Source organism: Octopus bimaculoides, chromosome 20, assembly GCF_001194135.2.
Source record: "Octopus bimaculoides isolate UCB-OBI-ISO-001 chromosome 20, ASM119413v2, whole genome shotgun sequence".
Classification (NCBI taxonomy): Eukaryota; Metazoa; Mollusca; class Cephalopoda; order Octopoda; family Octopodidae; genus Octopus; species Octopus bimaculoides.
In genome coordinates, this window is record NC_069000.1 from 45,880,624 (window position 1) to 45,883,174 (window position 2,551).

Genomic DNA, 2,551 nt, shown 5'->3' on the forward strand with positions numbered 1-2,551 from the left:
TATATATATATATATATATATATATATATATATATATATATATTTTCATAGTCTTGATCCAACTCAGTACATTTTAGATGTAAAGTACAAATTTATTAATTTTAGTTCAACCTTTACAACAAACTAACTGTTTGCCTGTTATCAGTGCATCGCCAGACCTCTGATGATGCTGTGATAACACAGGGGAAACAGTGTGCTAACTGTAAGATCTGAATTAAAATGTGTGTGTGTGTGTGTGTGTGTGGTGTGTTTGTTCAATTTTGTTCCAACTGTACTGCTCCCCACCCCTCCCGCCTATCTTAAACCTGTTATGTTGTGTTTTGTTGCATAACAAGACTCGACAAGATGGTGGAAAAGTTGTCGCATTTCTGGAAGTAGTGATGGCTGCGTTTTGTTCAGTGTCCTGCCCTTACGACCACCAACATGCGATCAAAACCCTCACCACCACCACTACTACTACTATTACTACTATCATCTCTACTACCTCCTCCTCCTCCTCCTCCTGCTAATAATGATAATGCTACTGCTACTGCTCCTACTACTACTACTATTGCTGCTGCTGCTAATGATAATAATAAAATAATGCTGCTGCTGCTCCTACTACTACTACCACTACTACTACTACCACTACTACTACTACCACTACTACTACTACTACTACCACTACTACTACTACTACTACTACTACTAATAATAATAAAAATGATAATGCTACTATTGCTACTGCTACTACTACTGCTGTTAATAATAATTATAATGCTTTTACTACTGCTATTACTACTACTACAACTAATAATAAAAGTAATAGTGCTACTGCAACTACCGTTGCTGCTGCAGAAGAAATAGCAACATGGCTGTCAGTCTCGTTCTGACATGGTCTTATTTATCGACGTGTGTTTATGTTGTTGGTGGTGGATAGACGAATGGATGGATGGATGGACACACGGACTGGTGGGGGGTATCAAGAGTAACAATTGGTCCGACGCCACAAAGGAAGGAAATGGCTGAAGTGTGTTTTAATTCCTGGCATCAAACACTAAATAGTTAAAAACTGCCAGTTTTGACATGTCACTATTGGTTTTAGTGAGATGTACACGTGTCTGTGTGCATGTGTGTGTGTGTGTGTGTGTGTGTGTGTGTGTGTGAGCATGCATGTGTGTGTATTTCATGTGGATATGTGTGTACATGTATATCACTCTGAGTGTATCCGCACGCGCGTGTGTGTGTGTGTGTGTGTGTGTGTATCTCTTGCATGTGTGTGTGTGTGTGTGCGCTTCGGTTTCGAAAGTGGTGTTATGGACAATGATGTTGACTGCTTTTGGGGTTGACTGTGTGGGTGTGAAGATCTCTGACAGGATTGTGGAAGAAGTCTGGCAGGTTTTCATTGTTTATGTTTGAAAGAAGCAACAAATGTCTCCAGGACCTCAATGTAAGACTGGGACAAGGTTGACAGTGTGAGGAGAGAAAGAGAGAGAGGGGTGCGCTATGGAATGGAATGGAGCAGTTAATGAATGTAGTTAGCAAGTTCTAGAGAGTAGATGCTAAAAGACGATGATATGGCAGCTTAAAGTAGTTTCCTTTTGATGGTCTCTTGGTCTTTATCCCTCATTGTTCTAATTCTCCAGTTTCAAAAGCATTCTTGTGGCAACATTTCCATGGGAGAATATATCGAAATATTGCATTTAGTTTTATTTTTCAACTGTACAGAGTTTGGCACCACTTTGTTCTATGTTTATATATATAGGGTGTGGTGCATTTAATGTATTTTTTTAATATCGTTAATTTTATTTATTATTTATTTTATTTTCTCTAAAAATGCTTTCTTCATTGAAATGTTATCCGGCACACACCTCATGCAGAATACAAAACTTAAAAGTAACGGCTACATAAACAATGAAATTAAGTGGTTTTATGGACCGGACTCTTATCGTACGGTGGTCTCATTCACATTATAACTTTCAAAATTTCTGTGAGAATTGTGTTTTGTTTTCCTTTTCTTTTACTGCTTTGAGTCTACAAACTCAGAGGTTGGCGCTTATTGGCATTTTGGAAGTGTTTAGGTGGCTGTAAAACCAAGACTCCGTCTTTGCCAAATCAGTAACCAGTCCGTTGGTGCCTGCTTTCAGCTGAGTTGTCAGGAACAATGAGAAATGAAGTCTCTTGCTCAAGGGTGCAATACATTCCCTACTCAAGGAATCGAACCCATGGTCTTATGCTCCTGAAGCCAACACCCTAACCACTTGGTCAGTTGTCTTCACTGAATTAATCATCATCATCATTGTTTTAACCCTCACTTTTCTATCCTTGCACGAGTCGGACAGAATTTGTTGTAGATTTTTCTATGGCTGGATGCCCTTCCTGTCACCAACCCTCACCTGTTTCTCAGCAAGGTCAATGATCTGTTAATCTGTCAGACTACAAAATAACCCAGACATAGTTCTGAACCATTCTGTTTATAAAGATCATGTAACATGTCAAAAAACCTGGCTATACTTTCGTGGTTGACAGTGAACATATATATATACACATATATATACATATATATATACAT

The 2,551-nt window shown here is 38.6% G+C and overlaps 1 protein-coding gene across 1 annotated transcript in view; it reads left to right on the forward strand.

Moving 5' to 3' along the window:
• The window catches only part of LOC106881225 (ATP-binding cassette subfamily G member 4), a 53,485-nt gene that overhangs the window by 24,810 nt on the left and 26,124 nt on the right, over window positions 1–2,551 (forward strand). The gene's annotated exons all lie outside the window — the stretch shown is intronic.